We start from the raw sequence: 20,698 nt of genomic DNA, 5'->3' as shown, positions 1-20,698 counted from the left end.
TATATGCAGGATCTCAGTATTTAGCCTGTAGAGGGAACAGTTTAGCTGTCTGGTTTATATGCAGGTATGAAATCCTTTCCTAGTTTGGTAGGAAAATGTAGTGGCTATTCTGTTTTGAGCTTAACATGGCAACATCTACTTTATGAAAGCTGCAGCCTGAAGATGCCTATCACAACAGGACTCTCAGAGGAGCTCAACATAGAGAGTCCTAACACACCAAATCCCAAGCAGACTTTGTTGTGACATGTTAATCTAACCTCTGAGTTTCTGTGGTAAGAAAATTTGAAGTGCCACACCGCTCCTAAGAGCTACCCAGACTGCAAGACAGATCACAGAACAAAACAGTCATATCAGCAGGATAGTGTGTACCACTAAATACACTAAGGCAGTCCTTCTATCAAGGAACAAGATAGTTCCTTGAAACTACCATTTCAAGGACTGAGATCTCTTCATTGTGTTGCACTGTACCTTGTAGACTGAACTTGCCAGGTCAGATCAGTTTCAGCTCAGCTGTGTCTGCACCACATGTTCCACAGTGTAAGATAAACCACAACTTTTCAGACAGAGAGTTGCTGTATTTTTGGATACAGCCTCTTCTAAACACAAGTTCAAAAAACTTAATTTCACTCTTGGTCCTTTATCACTAGAGGCAAGTAAAAAGCTAGGAAACTATTGTTTTCAGCTAACGCACACTTCTGTTGTACCAAGAATAAATCACAGAATAATTTAGACTGGAAGGGAACTTCAGAGGTCATCTAGACCAACCTTCTTCTCAAAGCAGGTCTAATGAGATCAGGTTGCTCAGGCACTTGATCAGCCTGAACTGCTGACCATCACTAGAAAGAAACTGTGTACCAGTGTAGCATTTGAACGTGGCAGTCTGGATGACGGGGAAAAAAAGTTATAGAATTTTGAATTCACTTATTTTAGCTTTGTTACATTTGCAGTGCTAAGAAAGCCTAAAAGCATGTAGTTGAAAGTCATATAGGTGTAGATATAACTTTGAACTCATGCTACACACCCAAAATCTTTGGACTGCTTTAGAAAATCTAATACATTTCCAGGAGAAAACATATAAAGTGATATAACCATAAACTGGTAACTGCAGAATATGAGAAAGGAAAGAATAGCAAGAAAGGATACACAACAATGAAGAACTCTCTTCTTAGAGAAAATATAAGTTTGAAATGACAGTGATCACAACAGCTGTGAAATATAGAAACAGCAAGTACAACAACTAAAGATTTCATTCATGTCAGAAAGGTAGGGTGTCAGGGCTAATAATCTTGGCGGAACAACTTGTCTTCTGAGTGGTCTCTTCTAAGCTCCATCTTCTCCATAAGCATAGTGTCAAGACAACTGATACCTTCACATTAAAGGATTTCACTGCAGGGAGTCAGTAATGTCAAAGAAATCTTCTGCAATCTTATGTAAAAGATACCTGAGCATGTACAGTAAGTAATTTTCTGGACTATAAAACAACTTGAAACAAATAACAAGAGAGCAGCTACCACCAGCTGATTACTGGGAGCAGGCACTGAAAATTTGTGCTTTTCTTCCTGAATCCTCTGGGATGCATTGCAGAAAGATGGAAACAATTTGCCTATTGCAATAATATGTTCCCAAAAGAGTGATGATCCTATGCGTTTTAAAAGCTGCTTTATTCCAAAACATTAAAACACATTCCAGTTTTTCCTGCTTTAAGAACACAAATAAAACATCAGTGACACTTAAAAATAAAAGCATCCAAGGGTTCAGCTTGCTTCCATGGTGCACATTTGTTTTTCAGTTGTTATCAACAGGTTTTGGTTCAAGCTCTTTCTCATTCTAAATGCTCCTAAATGGGAGAAATACCCTAACTGCAGATAAAGGTGAGGAAACCACCTGTAGTGTGTATTTAATTTTATATGTTTTCTAAAATGTTTGGATAACAAACAGAAATCTCAACGTGAAGTTCAATAAAATGGAAACAGAAGAGACAAAGATACATGTGAAAGAGCAGTAAAACCATCCATAATGCCAGTGATGGTTCAGGTATTAGAGATAACAGTGAGGAATGGTATAATTACAAAGCTGAAAAGATAGTTGCTATCTCATATCATGAGGATATTATAAAGGGAGATTCTGTCCCTCTTTCTTTCCCAAAGGAATATGCACAGAAAGTGGAACTCATGAGGTTGAGGACCAAATAGTTAAGGAAGGTCCTCGCCTGTCGTTTATAACACCTCCCCCTTGTGGTAATGATAGTGACTTCACTTTCTAATCCGGTGGGCAATTACCATTATACCAGAACAGCACATACTTTAAAAGAAGTCATTGTTCAAGTGATTTTAGTTTAATTCTGCTAACGATTCCTAAGTATAACCTTGAATCTAGCTCTTTAGTAATGCACTCCTTTCCAAACATGGCTGCAACTTACATGCAATTGTTATTCCCCAGTTTCCTTGGTGTGGTTTTTTTTAATGATTTACACGATTAGTTCATTACAAAAAAGGCATTATGTAGGGCAAGGTGGGTAGAATCAAATAGTTTGTTATTTAAACACTGCTTTCCAAAAATCTGTGCCTGCAGGCACTTGCTGTAACATTACAGTACACTGGAGCCTAATTGATGAGCACCTGTTGAAGCCATGGGCCTCTTAAAACAATTTATTTCTGTATTCCTGACTAAAATATAGTCATAAATACAAGGATATTCTGCCTTTCATTTAACTCGACCATAAAGGTGTCTGTATCTTGGAAGGCAAAATCACCAATGGATCTCAAGCTGTAATGGCATAAAACCTTCTGAATGAATACATGTTTGTGCATGGACCAGGAGTGATACTATATATGTGTGGCAGATATAGACAGAAGAAAAAAGGCCTGAAAGAAAAAAAATTGCTGAAATACGATTTTATAAATGGTATTTCAAATAATACCATTTTTATGGGCAAGAAAATTAAGTACTCAACAGATGTGTGTTGGACAAATAATAAAGTAGAGCAGTATCTTACAGAAGTAGGTTCTACTATACAATAGGCTTAAGAATAATTCTGCAAAAAATAATTCTGAAGGGTCCAGTGGCTTTCTTTGTGTCTGTTGAAAGTAAGAATATATTTAAATGCTGAAAAGGCAAAGATGACTTCTTGATGAAAGACTGTCATGGTGAGACAGTAAAACAGGTTTTTTTAACCTCTTCTCTTATAGAATGGTGGAGGGAGTTAAACAATTGGAAAAAGTGTTAGAAGCTACATTTAAAACAGCTCCCAAAGCTGCATCTTGTCCCTAGGTATATGTGCTTGTAACAAACACAGAAATAGTAGAGTGAATATACTGAGAAGCACGTATGTTAACAAGACTAGAATGTGAGAAGGAAGCACAATTCCTGTTTGGTGGGCACAGAGTTTCTCAGGGTTTAAAGTGTCTTGTGTATATATTCTGTTGTAGCTGAGAGGCCCTTGTGCACATCCATAGGGTTTTCTTCACTGTATTGTTCGTTTGCAAAATACTTTTATCTCATAAATTCAATAAAGAAACAGGGGTAAAAATTTCCCCTTGAGGGCTGGATTAGCTCTTCCTACAGCTCAAGGATTGTCTTTTATATTTTTATTTTTATTGTTTGGGGCCTGGATGGAGAGTGCCAATGGTGAAAACTTCATTGAAAAAATTACTTATGAAGCAAAACAGATTTCAACAAAACAGCACATTTAATTAGTAGTAGGAAGGTGTTCTTTGAAAACTCTCCATCTATTTTTTTTTTCCTATGAGTCAAGAAGAATGAGAATTCTCCTGGCTAGGTCCCTGATTTTTCCCTAAGCACAAGCATGTTTGGGGTCTAGTGAAGAAAAGAAGCTGCCAGAAAAGGTCTTTGTGGCTTTCTGGATCAGACATACACTATGAAAGGTAAGTTAAGAAGGGACAACTTTACTTCAGAGTTGCAGAGGAACAGGTCTCTAGAGTTTTGCTAAACTCCTTTCTCACTGACTCACATCCATGCCCCAGACACGTCATTTCTCTACTGACATTCAGGAACACTGAAAAGGCACAGTTACCTTTTTCAGATGTGCATCCTCAGAGCATATCCACAGACAAGAGTACTCTACATAGCCTAATTTAAGCATGCTAGACACTTGTAGTAGAACAGAGCTGTTCATCTCATGAGTGTGGATTAACTACTGGTGTTTATACAGCCTGTTTTCTGGTGCACCCTTCCTTTTTCTTTTTGGATTCAGAAAATTCCTGCATTTCCTGTAATTTTTCATGAATAGATGAAGTATTTTTGCCCCCAATCACAAAATATTTCTAAACAGCAAAATTTCACAGCACACTCTCAGTACTCCTTGAGTAGCCCATATTGCACTTTCAGAGAGAGGAACTGATGAGATCCCAGTTCTCTCTTTGCTCTCATCTAATTCCCCTTTCCAGCTCCTACATTTTACCAGAAAGTTGGAGATGGCTCTCAATAGTCATCTTCAGTCCTGTTCTGGGTTTACCAGCAGAGATTTGCTACACAGCTACAGAAGACAAGCACATGAGCACTCACAGAGGAGGAACAAAGAACATCTCAAGAGCCCTAATGCAGAAAAGGAAGATATCACTTCTGTACATTTCTGCCTCAGCATTTAGTAGTTGATATCACATTTTAGGACACCCAAAATATCTATCAGGGCTTAAATGTTTGCCAGGGATGCAGAAACAAGTCTTTTCATCAGCAGTAAAATTTCTTGTTTGGGCAGTGTTTCTTATGTCATGTAATCTAGTTATTTTGATGTTGTTTTAATTATTAGGGTTGGCAAGGAAATATTTCCTTTAATTTTTAGACAATTATTTAATTTTCTGTTTACTGCTAGTTCTGTTTTTCTGCTAAAATGGAAAAAAATCAACCTAACATTATACAGCTATTTAGTGTGCACAATGAAGAAAGCCTGAAAAACTGAATGATCTAATTGGCTAGAGTGTAAAACAGCAGAATTCAACACTCAGAGCTTATTAGCCTGTTCATTTCATTAAGATTATGCACATTTTTGACAAAAAGTAACATTTTATAACAAAATTGCATTCTATTCAGACATTCTACTGTTTGAATTGTACTAGAGGATGTTCATTTACGACAAGCAGCTTTGATCATAAATATGCACTTATTCAATCCCTGCCATGTCTTATTGATTAAACAGGGTATTTTCCCTCTTGTTAGAATGAAGTTGCAGTTCAAAGGTTTTAGAAAAACATCCCATATAAGAAATTGGCAAGGCAAGTGTGTAGTGCACTACAACCTTCTGAGAATTGCATACTGTTCCTTCTTCCCAAGCTACTGTGGTGGTTATTGTTGAAAAAACAGTGTGTGCAGTATGTGTTGCAGTTGAAATTAATAAATATTTGAAAAAAAAGTCTGCTAGAAGACAAACGTGCAGTATGTCAAATGCCATGAAATCAGCAGACAGGTCTCCATCCGTTTATTTATTTAAACACATCATGATGTATTTCATCCACAATGTGCAATGTACAAGTGAAAGCTTTGGCTCATATCTCCTAACAGGACTACTAACCCTTGCACTATATTAAAGAAAAGCAATCCCAAAATACAGTAAAAATGACTGAATCCCAGAGACCTGTTACATGAAGTAGGGATCTCTCTGATGTTCTTTATGTATAAATTTCAGTAAAGATGTCTGCAGGCTTTTTGCAGAAGTAAAAAATACAAAAATTTTCTCTGTTTAGATGGAAGGTTTCGATTCAGGGGGGGTGTCTTTTTTTCCTCCCCTTCTTTTTTTTCTTCTTTTTCGTAAAAGCTCTGTGTGATTTAATACTTCTCTGAAGCTCTCAGTAATAATTCCTCCTATGGCAAGTTCCAAAATGGAAACCAAATGTCTCCTGAGCCTCAGATAGTATGCACTGAATAATAAAATAAAACAAGGCTTTGCACTCACATAGCAGTCTCTGAGGGCCTCTAAGCATTTCAAAAATAAATGAATTCTCACAGCACCTCAGCAAGGTGTGTAAGAACAGGAGATGGTAATGGGATTATTATCCCCATTTTGCTAATATAGATATGGAGATAGGGAAGTTGAATAACCTGCCAAGCTTGTGCTACAATCTCGAGAGAAAGCAGATCTCCTGACTCCTGGTTCTAAATATTAACACAGAGCATTGCCAATGGCTAGCTGAAGTTTACTAACCTCCAAACCTTACAAAATCTCTCCTGAGATATCATATAACAACCAGAAAGCTAGGGCATGATCCAAAATGCATTAATGTTAATGGGAATTTTTCTACTAGAATAAACACACTGGAAGTCTGAAGATTTTCCTGAACCTTAGTCAACCCAAATGCTACAAAACTGGAATAGGTTTTGCCACTTCCTGCCACACTGCCAGAAAGTAATCTAATAATTGTCTCTCTTGTAGGGTTTTGGAATTACTTTTCTAAGCGCTGGTCAGAGCAAAATAACAGAGTTCTTGAGAGCATTTGTGCCCCCATGCCTGGCATGGCCAGCTCCACTCTGGGTGCTATAGGTAGGCAGTTGTTGCCCTGGGAGGCTGAAGGCCATGAGAGATGTTTTTTTCTGTATTATCTTTGAATACAAACATGAGCATTTTTCATATTGTTAGTCATAGATGTATTCATATGTTTTATCCTGGCTTCTCACTTATAAAATGGTCACTGAATAACACCTTTCAAGAGAGCTAAGAGTACCACAAACAAAGAGAAAACAGCAGCTAATTTCAGAATCAAATCAGTCCTGCTCTACGCCATTCACTTTTTAATATCTACCTCTTTTTTGTTTGGGCTTTTTTTTAATTCTAGCTCTCTCCATATAACAACGTTACATGAGTCCAGCTCAGAGGTAAGAGTGCCACCTATTGAGTCTCTGGCATTATTTGTCATCATCTACAGAGGAAACAAAAGCTTACACACCATTTCTTATGATGTATCTGCATATAACAAAAAGACAAGCAGCATCTCACCAACTGAACTCAGGACTGTTATGTATTCAGAGAAAAAAAAAACATTATAAAGACTATAATAAATGGTGTCTCCCTAACAAATATATCTTCAAATATCTTTTTTTTCTTTAGAAAATAAGGAAAGTGAAAAAATTAAGATACAGAAAAAGATCAAGTACTTAATGATAAAAAACAGTGCCTCTAATAGAAGAGCAGTTTTCTTAAAACAGTTCAGTTATAGTTCAGGGTAAGTTTTTCTCCTGACTTGACCCAGAGAGAATTTTTTCCCCTCATCGTATTGGCTAGTCATTATACTAATTGAATACTTTACTAATCCAGGGTGTGCTAGATGTCACCTTGGAAACACTTCAAACAGTATTGAGTAATATAAAAGCTGAATATAAGGCAGCCACATTACAGGGTTATATTACAGAATGAACTAGCTTTTCTTTTTGGCAGCAAAATTGCCAAGACAGTGCATATTTTTAAAAATTGCTGGAATCTCTAGAAAGTGAGGAAAACCAAAGATACTTACAAGAACACTGATGATTTTTCCACTTTATTACACTTGCATATGAATTGCATTTTCCTGGAATCCCAAGCAATGATGACATGTGAGAAACATGTATATTTTTAGAGGAGTTGTATTATTGTTGACTTAGGTGTATATGCTGAGTTTAGTCAAGAGAAATCCTACCCATACTATATGCTTCACTTAATGGGCACTAGCTAGACAAATGAACCATTTCCTGAAATGTGCAGAAAAGTAATCAGATGAGAAAACTATCAGAAATTCCATCAGTACATGAACACTTATCTCCCCAGACCAGGGAATAGATGTGCGTACTTCATTTTAACTTTCACTGAAAGTCCTTTGTTTCCTTTCTTTTTCTGAGCCATGGTGCAATATTACTTACTGTTGCTCCAAAGCAGATTTTGTGGGCAGTATCTATGTTGGTGACCTGAAAGCTTGCTCATGTGATTAGGAAATGCAGCATGAGGAGAAAAAAACACAAATAAATGTATTCAATTTATCTGCAAACAACACCCTGAACTAACCAGGTCCTGATCACTTTTCAGGATCAGTCTCTCTCTAAGAGCAGTGTTTGTGAGAAATGACAGAAGGTGAATTCTGGTAGCATTATTCTGGTGTCAGTGTGAGCATTGGTTCCATGAAACAAATGCAGGGGGGGAAAGAAATGCTCTGAGGAAGCCTGGAAGGAGAGATGGGAGTAAATGTGCCTGTAATTATTGCCCCCAAATGACCGCAGTGATGATTTGATAAGCCCAGACTAACAAGGCAAACATGAACAGCTGTCACAAACTCCAGAATCTGAAATATCATGACAGAGGGGCAGATTCTTCCTCAGTATGCAAATATATGTGAGCACAGGGCAGACAGCTACATTTCCTCCATCCAGGGATGTCTTTTTCTCAATGTTACTTAAGCTAGTCTGCTAGCATTCCTAGGAGAGCTGCGAATCTGGCCAGCAAGCTGTGCAGACAAAAATCCCAAAAGCCTAATCAATAAACCTTGTCTACATATGCTTACTTTATTCCCTACCCTTCAGGAGCTAGACTGCCCCAAAATCCCTAGTGGTACAAGGAGATAGCCCTTTCTTACGCTGTTTTAAAACCAACACAATTAATCCCTTCTGTGGATTGATGAGTGAATAAGAAAGTTTAATTTCCACAGCCTTATTCACTTCTCATGAACGTCTGAGACTCCTGTACACAGGAAAGAAAATCTGACTTCATAGGAATTGCTGAAATCACTCGGAGAAATCTTCATCTACTAGAGGCATAAACAACTCCCCACAGCTCCCACCGGAATGATGTACCTAAAGGTTTGAACCCACAGTACATCCAAGATGGCCAGATCCTGTTTTTCTAGATATTTCTAGTTTCTCTTCATCTATCAGTGACATACCTCTGGATACAAGATGTATTTGTCACTTTGCACACAACAGAGATTTTTCCTAGTCATCCACACTTCCTAGACTTCATGCAGTCTATAAACTGGACACGGATGTTAACAGGATGGATTGAAGAAAGGTAGGGAATATTTGTTGCACAGGAGTGTAAACTGCCTGTAATGTTGCTGAACACCTCCCTTTTCCCTGACTGAGTTTTGAGCTTGGGTTTTGGCAGCAATCACAGCAAGGTAGAAATCAGTCCAAGTAAGGATGTAAGAAAAAAGGGAAAGAAAAGGAACATGTCAAAAAAACCCATGCTGTTTTAATTTAACACAAAAGTCCTTTTAAGGGCTCAGGGTAAAAATCACTCCAAGTAAGGATATAAGGGGGGGGGGGGAGAAAAGAAAAGAAAAAAGAAAAGAAAAGAAAAGAAAAGAAAAGAAAAGAAAAGAAAAGAAAAGAAAAGAAAAGAAAAGAAAAGAAAAGAAAAGAAAAAAGGAAATATGTCAAACAAAACAGGCTGTTTTCTTTTAAAGAAAAGTTCTTTTGAGGGCTCAAGGCCTGAGCCTCTGTTAGGACTGCTACACAGTCTGAATGACTGCCAATATATCAGGTTGCAATAGGCCATTAGAAGGGGCTGAATATGGATAATCTTCCCTAAGGGCTGAGCAGAGTCATACTGCCTTGATTACTTTTTTTAATTTAGATTAAAAATCTCTATAACAGTTGCAGACTAATTGGAAAAAGACTTTAAAGGAGCTTTAGGAAATTAGGTAAGAATAGTTTTTATTGTTGTAGTGCGCACCAATTGCTGCAAACCTCTTCCTCCTAAAGGATGGGGAGTCAATCACAAGAAACTCTTATCTGAACAGAAAACCAAATCTTGTCCCTTATGGGATTTCATTTTTTGAAAGCTTGTTTTACCGTGACCATTTTATTTCAAGTGAACATTGGAGAGCAAAAAGAAGTGTTGGAAAGGCTGGCCTTTCAGCAGTCCGGACACTTGCACAGTGTTGTTGAAAAAACAAGTTAGCTCCACATGTAGGTCACTAACCACTGTAATCATAGGCCCAACGTTATGATTTGCTGAACTTTGACAACAATATATTGGTATTTCTTTTAAAATAGAGAATGTTTCTGATTTAGTTTGAGCATTCTCCCACAGTCTTGTGATAGGAATCCCAGTATTCCTGGCTCTTTATCACTCTGATTAGTAAACCATGAACCATAGAAATTGCAATGTTTATTTGAGCTCTGGAACTCAAAGGTCAGGTACAACATTAAAAACCCCAACCATCATCTAATTTCTAGCAAGAAACATAAAAATAACAGTCCTGTGCAACAGCAGCAATACATTGATGCACGAAAGCCAGGATATGAAACTGGGAAGAAATAAGAGGAAATCTCATGGCCAAAATGGTTAAAGACACAAGTGTAATCAAAATTCACAGATATGAGAAATAAATCAAGCACTGATACAGAAAGAAAGCTAGCAAAGGTTCCCGCTCTCTTCTTTCCAAGTAAATTTGCACCTGAGTTTTATGATGGCAATGCCTCTGCAATCACTCTCAGTCTCAAGGAGTTACAGGATTTAGGCTCCAACCTATACTACTTTCATTCACAACCTTAATGAAAGGTTTGCAGAGGTAGCCTCAGCATCCACGTGATTCATTCAGATATGCAATCAGATCATTTTGTTTTCAGGACAATACTATTTGGAGAAACAGATTTATATACTGTGATTGGTATATTCTTGACTTCTCGGGGCAGGTTTTCAAGTGCCCAGCTCCCACAGCTGGGATTACATTTTCAAAAGTGATGAGAGTTCATTAGCTCTATTGTCCTATTTTTGATCAGATTTTTATATAAATATATATGTATGTATTCTGAATACCACTTGTTTTAAGAACCTGGACACAGCTCTGTACATTCAATCTGTGAACATGGAGTGTCACTCGTATCTGCTGCTTAGAGGTTCTCCAGAACTTCCTCTCAACGCAGTATGCTCATCCTGCCTTTATTTTTATCGTGTGGTACAGAAGAACAAAAGCTAACACCCTTGTATTCCCAAAGAACATCAAAAGCACCTGGAGCCATATTCTAAGAAGAGAGGCTGAGAAAAAATAGAGAGTTCCATGTATGATTCTGAAATAATATAAAGGCTGCAAAGGGATTTACTGAGCAAATCAAATGAAGAAGGCAAATTCTTTAGACTTACTAGACTTTCAGAGCAAGTTGGTCCCTAACCCAAGATAGTTATTTACAATTCTTGGCCTTTGCTGGAGGTGAATGTGTCTCAGCAAATGCTGCTCAGAGTGTCCCCTATAGCTAAGCATCTGGCTCCACTGTAGACTCATCTACTAACAAATGAGCAAATGTTCACAAATCTGGAACACATATTCAAACAGACTCCAGCTAGCTTTAAAATGAAGCAACCCTTTCCTAATGTATACTGCACATATTTGGGAGAGTGCTGTGTTTAATGACAAATATTGACCATGTCATTTGACTAAATTCAGTCCCTTTGTATGTTTTATGTCACTTTTACATCACAGTCTCTCATACCTTAAATCAACAAAAATAAATCCACCTATTTGAATAGTGAAACTGCAACCAATTTATAGGTTTTTGAGGCTCTCTGCTGTTAGCTAACTCCTTCTTCGTAACAAATCATTTTTTAAATTGTCAGTTACTGAATACATAAAATGATAAACAGAAAGATCATCTGTTTAAATACTGAGTCTTAATACTGACTAGAGATGTTTTCTAAATAAACTTTTCCCTTTCTGTTCCTGTCTTACCATTCAGTCATTCCATAAGGAAAAGATTAAGACCAGGGAAAAGTATCAGCACATTTTTAGTCTGTTATGCCATTATAATGATATAACGGGAGAGGTTACTGAGAGGAGTTGTTTTTTAAACCTATACATTTAAGACAGTATCAGTTAAGTAAAATGAAATTGCTGCATTTCAGGACACTTGGCAAGCCAGAAACCTAATTCTCATTTTTATTCTGCTTTGGAAGCATAAAGGACTGTCAAAAAAAAGACATAAGTTAGTATGAATTGGCACTGGACCCTAGACATTTCTCATCTTTCTGTAACAGATTTCGATTCTGATGCCTAATCCACAGCCAACCGATTTTAGATATGAAAAGGAAGGTGGATATAAGGTTAAAAAAATTAACAAATGAGATTAAAATATTCTAGAAGTATAAATGATACAGAAGTACAAATTATAAAGAGCTATGAATCATAGAGCTTTGTAGTCCAAAATCACTCTCAATGCCTAGCCTCCTTGAGAAGTAAGGAAGGATTTATACATGAAAAATATTCCTCAAAAGCCAATAACAGCATTCTTCCATGTTGCTCTCCTATAAATATCTCCTCTAAAGATAAAAAGTCACAAAGTCTCCAAAAAGAAAGGGCAGCAGGCTTCTTCCAGTAGCAGCTTTTAAGCCCACTTATTTCTATGTACAGATATGAGTTATTGCAAGCAGAAGAATCCAGAAATTCCAACAGACTATGCGACTCAGTTGCTTTGGCCGCAGGGCTGATTAGGAGGAATGGCCTCCCAGGGCAGCCCCACTTTTGAGAGGCTTTGACAATGTCTATAATGTAGCCTCCAAAGTTGGTTAACTTTACTGTCCCGTGATCTGATGTATTTTGAGCACACTTCTGTCTCCTTCTTTAATCTGTTAAGACACCAGACCCCACCCCCCCCCCATTCACTTCAGTGGTAAAATAACTTTCAATATTTTTCTTCTTCCTAGTTCCTGCATATAAAGAAGTCTGGTTACCTGAGTAACACAAACACAAAATCAAACATAAAATTAGAATTTGTTAGGCTTCCTGATTAGGCTATTGAAGAACAAGAAATATCTTGCACATAAACAGGTTTCTGCACAAAAGTCAAGAGCTGCAGAATAATGTGTACCCAGCCAGATTCATATATAAAAACAGAAAGCAGAAAAGAACATACAGGTAGCCATGTAGGATCAAATCACAGGTCACAGTCATAAATTCATAGGATAATTCAGGCTGGCTTGGACCTGAGGAGGTCTTCTAGCCCAGGTTCAGCTTGCTGCCCACCAGGGCCTGGTGCTATCTCCCTAGAGGTTCTCCCCAGCCCTGTTGTCCTAGCCTGCATCCCTGCAGGGCTCTGCCTTCCTGGAACAGAGCTTGGCCTCTGCCCATGCTGAATTTTATGGCATCCCTCTCAGCCCTTTTCTCCCCCTGCTTCAGCTCCCCCTGGATGGCAGGCCAGCCCTTCAGTGAATCAATGGGTCACCCTCAGTGTCATCTGCAACCTTGATGCATGTATCCTTCATCCCCTCCTCTAGGTCACTGACAGAGATGTCAAACAGAACAGTTCCCAGGACAGACCCTGCAGGACCCTGGTTGCTACCCACCTCCAGGTAGGACATGGCCCACTAACCATGACCCTCTGAGCCCCACCATCCAACTGGGTTTTTTGTTGTTCATAGGCCCATACAGCTCAGTATCATCTCTCCAAATGCTGCCAGTTTCAAGGTAGTCCTTAAAGCAAATTATAATGGGGCAAAAATAACCCAATACTTCCACTAACATGGTTTCATAACTTTTAGCATCTAGAAATGCAGTTGCCATACTTGAAAGTAAGAGTGTTTCGTGGACTTCTATTTTTTGAACATTTTCAGTTACTTTCTGAACACATCTCTCCTCACAATAAATCCTATGGTGTCATTATGTATTGTGTGGTGAAGGAAAAACCTCATTTGTTGTAAACACACTGCCAAATAATGTCATTTTCTCCATCTTCATTCTATTGCGGGAAAGTGTGACTAATCAGTCCCTGTTCACTTTCTCCTCATCATTCTTGGATTTATCTAGTACCTCCAGTCATTTTTCCTCCCAGACTAAAGAAGCCTAGTCTGTTTAATCTATCCTCATGTGGAAACAAATGGAACATCATTGTCATCTTTCTCCCTTTCTAGTTTTATTGTGTCCTTTTTGAGATGCTGTAACGAGAGCTGTGCTTAGTATTAATGATACGAGCACATCTTGGACTTGGGGCATAATAATGTTTTCTGGTTTGCTCTAATTTTCTTTCATAGTAATTCCTAACAGTTGATTTTCCCTTTTAACTGTCTCTGGGTATTAAGCTGATGTTTTTATAGAAATAGCCACAATGCCTCTACAATCTTCCTTCTGAATAGTAATAGTTCATTTAGAGCCCGTCACTGGGTGTATATAGACAATGTGTACATACAGATAGTGTTTTTTCCCAGATGCATTACTTTACAGCACTGAATTTATCTTTCACTTTATTGCCAAGTTACTCAGTATTGTAACATCCTCCTGCAGCACTTTGCAGTCAGCTTTCATTTAACTGATCTGAATAATTTTATTTTATCAGCAAATATTTTTACCTCTCTCTATAACTATCCACTTTCCCAGGATTTTGGTGAATATGTGGTTGAACACACATCTCAGCCCAGACACTTAATGAACTCTACTAGTGAACATAGTAACACCTGACAGTTATTTCTTCTTTTTGTTTTTTTATGATACCCAGTAATAGTTGTGCTTCCTCTTGCCCCATGTCAGTTTAGGATCTCTGAGAGTCTTTGGTAAGAGATCGTCAAAAGCATTCTGAAAGCCCAAGCATAGAACAGCCACAGGATCTTGTTCATCCATATAATCACTGGCACCTGTAAGGAATTCTAATACGCTTTCAGAGCATGATCTTATTCTGCAGAAGCCAAACTGAATGTTTCCCACTATGTCATACTCATTCATATATATTACTGTCTTTGTATTATGGCTTCTTCCAGTTTTTCCAGTACAGAAGTCAAATATACTCACCTGCTGTACCCAGACCTGCTGTGAATCCCTTCCTAAGAACCAGTTGCAAATTTGCCAGATTTGACACTTCTGGTCTCAGTGTCATTTTAAACAGTAAGTTGTACAACATTGTTCATAGGTCAGCAACTTTGGACTGATTGCCTTTACAGCTCTTTGTCAAATATAATCTGATCATGATAATCAAATGTTTTTCAACTGCCTTTATTAAAACTCTTCCACTGCAGAGTGTCATGGTGGATTCTGAACCTTTCCTTCACCATCCTTGAAACCTCTCCCAGCCTGGTGTCACTATACACTTTAGACAAATACTGTCTAGCCCATCATCTGCTGTTCAGTTAAAAGGCCGATGAAATGAACAGGCCTGCACAATAGATTGAACCACAATAGATTCCTGATGTACCTCACTTGAAAATGTTTTCTCTATTGAAGGGCAGCCATCAATAACCACTCCCATCATCATAATCATAACTGGGTATCTATATTCACTTGCTTGAGAAGCACAGCCAGTCATCTTCTCTGTTTTTTTAATCTTTAAGGATTTGATAATAGCAGTAAAGCCTCTCCAGAAGGATATAGCATATTTTAGCCTGGCTTCTCTGTTGTAACTCTTAAGATGCTTGTTACTGAAGGGGAAAGAGCTGGAGGAGCAGAGAGCTGCATGTTTGACTGCACTCAGTGACATTTGCTGCATATACACGTTTAAGAGAATACCCAGACACAGATTCAGTGCTCTAAATATCTGCCTGTCCTTGTTAGCTCTTCTTTCAGCCTCTGTGGTATTCCTGATGCTCAGTAAATGACTGCCTTCAAATGCCTGCCTTGACAACTGAGCTCTATAAACCAACCACCAGCAAAACTCAAGTTGAATCAAGGGGCTGCTTGAATAATTTATATGAGTGTTACTTTTACAACTTCAACACATTTACAACTAAATCCAATACACATGAACTACTATGTAACAGTCTATTCATGGCAAATTGGGCCAGAGAGAGCCTACACGTTCCTGAGATGAAAAAAAAAACAAAGCATAAAAGGGCAGTAACTGAATTCCACTGGAGCTGATTATAGGTTTTATACTGTTATATAGCTTCCAACAAAACATTAAAAAAACACAAATGGTTTATCAGTACAGCAGCAGCACAGGTTTGTCCGGGTGCAAGACTTTAGCCTGCCTCCATTCGGATTTTTTTCCTGGAATATGGAGTCTACACTCAGAATTACCGAGTTTAAGAATGTGTGTTGACCAAATAACTCTTAGATTTGGCCTTTTTTTAATGGAAATACAAAATGTTATGCTTACACTGGCATCAGCTGGTTCCAGTTAAACAATTCTCACCTAAAAGGAGTTAGGCACAATGTTAGTCTACATATGTCATTTTCCAGTGTGCACATTCCTTTTAGGACATCCTACAAGTGTAACATTGATTATAAACAAAACAAAGAAACACAATTAAAGTAAATTGCTATTGTTTAGTTGATCTTATTTGATGTATTCAAGGTGAGATTCAACTTACACAGATCCAGCCAGATCCTAATTAATATAAAAGTATTTATGAGTTTTGTTTATGCTCCGATGCAATTTTTCATATGAAACAGGATTTTTAAAAAAGGGGAAAGGGAAGGAGGAAGGGGAAGGGGAAAGGGAAAAAAGGGGAAGAGGAAAGGAGGGGAGGTGGAGGGGAGAGGAGGGGAAGGGGAGGGAAGGGGAGGGGAGAGGAGAGGAGAGGAGAGGAGAGGAGAGGAGAGGAGAGGAGAGGAGAGGAGAGGAGAGGAGAGGAGAGGAGAGGAGAGGAGAGGAGAGGAGAGGAGAGGAGAGGAGAGGAGAGGAGAGGAGAGGAGAGGAGAGGAGAGGAGAGGAGAGGAGAGGAGAGGAGAGGAGAGGAGAGGAGAGGAGAGGAGAGGAGAGGAGAGGGGAGGAGAGGAGAGGGGAGGGGAGGGGAGGGGAGGAGAGGGGAGGAGAGGAGAGGAGAGGGGAGGGGAGGGGAGGGGAGGGGAGGGGAGGGGAGGGGAGGGGAGGGGAGGGGAGGGGAGGGGAGGGAAGGGAAGGGAAGGGAAGGGAAGGGAAGGGAAGGGAAGGGAAGGGAAGGGAAGGGAAGGGAAGGGAAGGGAAGGGAAGGGAAGGGAAGGGAAGGGAAGGGAAGGGAAGGGAAGGGAAGGGAAGGGAAGGGAAGGGAAGGGAAGGGAAGGGAAGGGAAGGGAAGGGAAGGGAAGGGAAGGGAAGGGAAGGGAAGGGAAGGGAAGGGAAGGGAAGGGAAGGGAAGGGAAGGGAAGGGAAGGGAAGGGGGAACTAGGTAGAATTGACTGGGATGGACTAGCAGGAAGGAACTGTGAGAAAGGAACTGGAAAGATGTTAAAGCTGTGATTTTGAAAAACAAAGCATTCTGCAAGAAAAGAACAGAACAACAGTATACGCGCAAACATGTCTGTGTCATCTCAACTGTTCTTCTGAATTTGCTTACAGAAGAAAGCGTATTCTGGTTGATACACAGTTGAGCAGGACATAATATACCACTTATATTGAGGGCTCTATTTTCCTTAATGCTGCAACAGCATAAATGTGTGAGCAGGGATTGTCTTTTTAACTGTAATTTAAGGCAGTAGGAGTTGTGTAAATTGCTAGCTATTTGTGTAACAAAGTGTGGTAAAGCTGAACCATAACGTGTAACTATACAATCAAAAGAAAAATTACCTACTAGGTTTTTTTGGGTGAGCCCCTTACAAAACCATTGAAGACTTGTCTCACTTTAAACCTTCTTTCCTTTTCTGGATGAAATGTTGCCACTAATAACAGTCATACTACCCCTTACTGATAACTTTAATTGCATCAGTAATATTGTAGTTAAAAGTACAGTTTGGCTCCTTCATTATGAAATTTACAGTAACAAAGTCTTACAAGTTTAAGATAAAAGACCCACAATACCTACTGACTAGTCACTGTTAAATCACCATAGCTTCAACAATAAGAGGAGGTAAGCAATACATAGTGAAACTGTTCACTGCATTTCCACATGACCTGGGTGACATATAGCTTAGGAGCACATCTCAAGTTAGGTCTGATGACATTCAGACCTAGAAAGCCACAATGTTCACAGGTGCTAGCATCTGAACAGTCACAGAGCCAACCAAGATGAACTGTGGGGTATTTTCACTGAATGTCCTCACTGTACTTAGTCAATGTGATTTTCAAAGGTGCCACAACACAGAGTGTCTAAACCAGAAGTTTTTTTTACTCTGGAAGTTCGGGCAACATATTTTTCTGTTCTCATCTTTGTAAACTTTAAGCAGCAGAAGCATCCAAAAATGTCTCAAATTAAAGAGACTAGAGCAACATAGAAGAGATTTGGGAAAGAGAGGCTTTATTAGTGATTTGTTCAGAATCTAGAAAGGAGTATAAGACACTTTGCAAATATTTTCCCAAGATTTAACTGCTATCTTTGAAGATAAAGACTGTATGTAATAGTGCCACCTGGTGACTGAATGATATTAAACACTTAAATTAATGAAATCGTTCTATTAGCTTGATTAACTATTCATAAATAGGGTCCCAGCACCCCTGGAGTGAGTGACATAAGCCAAAACAATAAACAGCCTATTGCTAATGTGTTGTGGTATAAACCTTAATTTTAAATCTGACTAATGTCAAGATCCAAGCTCTTTCTTAAAGCTGGAAATGCGTGTAATAATAACTCAGTGAAGCTGACGGTACTTAGTATGTTCAAGATTTGTCACCTAAGTGAGTCAGCAAGATTTTAACTTGACAGGATTAGTTTCTGGTTGAGATGTAAGTGTGAAGTGTAACTGCTAATATTTGCTCCGGAGTAATTCATTTTCAGATCATAAGCATTGATTTGGATGTGTCCATACTTTAAGTGACAATCCATCTTGTCCACAGTGGAAACAACCAGAATTTGCTCAAAAGTCTTCAGGGGAAAAAAACCAGCTTCTTCCAACACTCAGTTCTACTTTAAGTATTGTATTTTCAGTTAAAGAGCTTGGAAGCAACCATCCACCAATGTCTTACTAATAATTGTTCCTGATTAACACAAGAACATCAATAAAAAAGAGAATTGAGCACTTTTTTTTTTTTAATTAAAATAATCAAGTCAAGGAAAACAGCCTACGTGACAGATAGCTTGTGTAAAAATAATTGACTCATTAATCTTAACCATATGAACATGTTCACATTAACAGGGTCAGCTGCTAGAAAGGATGCAACTGTAGTTACGTATTCACAGAGGTGTGAAGTTGAAGTTAGCCTAATTGCACAAAAGCTTTCCTCAGGAACTGAACAGAGGCTTTAGAGAAGATAGCTACTCAGTGCCAAAAGCAGAGAAAGTTTCAGGGGGACTCTCAAAACATAGCATATGGATTATAAATTATTTAGGCAAAGGAATGTCTTTTCATCATACTAAATAGAGCAGGCAGCACAAAGATGTTTGGATCACTGACTGAGGTCTCTAACAGTATCTAAAAAAATACATCCTTAACCTCAGTGCAAAGGCATCTGTTATAACCTTTTCTTGGTTATAAGGCAACTAGACCTTTTAAAGCTAAATAGCTTTGGAGTTAAATTCAGTTAATGCAAAAGGTTTCACACTTCCAGTAAACATTGATGTCAGCACATGAGAATATATAGATATTCAGCAAGAGTTTTCAGCAATGTGGGTATAGTTGCTGAATGAAAATACAGTCAGAAGCTTATCACTCTGTTGATTATACAGGGTAAATCTTTGTGGCCATGTAACCCCATAGTGATGGTGTTGCTACTCCTCAAATCAGGCCACAGGCTTTGCCTTAAACTGACAATTCAGGGCTCAGTACCTGAAAAGGTTTGTCTGAATTTCTCTTGGCCTCCCTGTTTTAGTTCAGCAGTTAAAGCAGTTGTCTAATGACCAGGTAACTATTGGTTTATGTTTTGTTCAGCTTTGCAAGTAAACTGTTAAAATAGTTATCGCTATACTGAGGTAAGCATTTAGTAGCTAAAAGCAGCAATAACAAGTAGTTAGTCTATGTGGAATGACGGAGCTGTGACTTAGAAAGAAATGCAGCATGGATAAGCAGAGGAATCAGATGGCAGCAGGGGCCTTCAAAGCCCAAGCACAGAGCAATAGCAGAGGCCCTGGGCTACAGAGAGCTAACCAGTCATTCCTGGTCACTGAAGGAGTGCAGCCCTGGGAGCTGGGAAAAAAACAGTCTTAATGGTAATAAAGAGAACAAAGAACAAGCATCCAAACAAGTGCAAAACACACCTTATATAGTGTAACATGGACTTGCAGACCAGTGGAGGAAGAACAAGGTGTAGAGCCTGTTGCCAAGCACACAAAATTGGCCACTAGTATATCCTAAGTGGAAAAGAAAGAAACCATTAACATCAGCTTCATCTTTCTCCCTGCAAATGGCTCAGGATACTGGTGACTGTCCATACACGACAGTCCTCGCAGTGAAACTATCATCAACCTTAAGGTCCAGAGGCGTAGTGCAAGGCTGAGCACATCACCAGAGAAAAGGGTAGACTTCAGGAAGTTTGTGTCTATACCATTTTAACTATATGTGGTTTGATCTGTAAGCATTGGTATCATGTTAGTACCATTGCAGCTGGGCTACTAAAATCCTTCAGTTAAACTGTTAAGTTTTTAATTTGACTAACAATGTATTATTGGCTTTGCATGTAAGTTGTGTGCCTTTTTCCTGTAAAATGATTTAGAGTGTAACAAGCTGGCAGGAGTTAAAGCAATCTGTTTTGTAACCTAGGTACAACAGATTGGTAGGACCTCACATTAGTTACGTTATTCAGCACATAGGTTGCCAGAAGAGGATAGTGGGCCTGTCACAAGATGTTGTTGCATAGACTGTGTACCACTCTGAAGCACCTTAATTCTTTCACTCCTGGTATTTCAGAAGAGAGCACAGAAGTTGCAGCTAGGCAGTTCCAAGCTGCTGCTGACTGGACCCATGTGGGGCATATTTGAGTCTCTCTTTATGTTACTTGACCATGAGATTTCTACACATGA

The sequence above is a fragment of the Buteo buteo genome, chromosome Z (assembly GCF_964188355.1).
Source record: "Buteo buteo chromosome Z, bButBut1.hap1.1, whole genome shotgun sequence".
NCBI lineage: Eukaryota > Metazoa > Chordata > Aves > Accipitriformes > Accipitridae > Buteo > Buteo buteo.
The sequence above is the reverse complement of the archived record's forward strand: the minus strand, read 5'-3'. Positions refer to the sequence as shown.